Source organism: Arachis duranensis, chromosome 7 (assembly GCF_000817695.3).
Source record: "Arachis duranensis cultivar V14167 chromosome 7, aradu.V14167.gnm2.J7QH, whole genome shotgun sequence".
NCBI classification, from domain to species: Eukaryota; Viridiplantae; Streptophyta; class Magnoliopsida; order Fabales; family Fabaceae; genus Arachis; species Arachis duranensis.
This window is the reverse complement of record NC_029778.3, coordinates 44,789,937-44,790,531: the sequence shown is the minus strand read 5'-3', so window position 1 is coordinate 44,790,531 and position 595 is coordinate 44,789,937.

Below are 595 nucleotides of genomic sequence, written 5' to 3'. Positions count from 1 at the left end.
TTTTAAATTTAATATTATAAAAAAATTTAAAAAATTTATATAAGAACTAATTTGATTAATTTTTAAAATTTTATGATTGAAAATGACTTATGTATAGACTTTTAGTAATTATTTTGATTATAAATAATTTTTTTACATATCAAGTGACACATGATATGTTGAGTGTCACTTACCTGACACATCAACCAGACACGTGACATTAATCTACCACATCATTATGTCACGTAACATTTAACATGATACGTCATCATCTAATTAACAGAATGACTAATTTAATTTTCATTTTATCTTTAAAAGACTAATATGACTAAAAAATTTTTTAAAAATTAATTTAAAAAATAAATCATCTTTTAGAAATGAATTTGAGTATTAATTTGATTGTGGTATGTGAAAGGACACGAGTGAGTTTTGCTGCTTTGTTCCCGCATTTGATTTTTTTCAATGCTTTTTTTTCTATTGATCGTTATATTTTTAAAAGGAAAATGATAAATTTATTTCCATCTTGCTTTGGCGATTTTTTCTTTTTTTAATATGACTATTAGTGTATGTTCTTGTGTCCTGCACGAGATAATATATAAAATTATATAAAAAATCT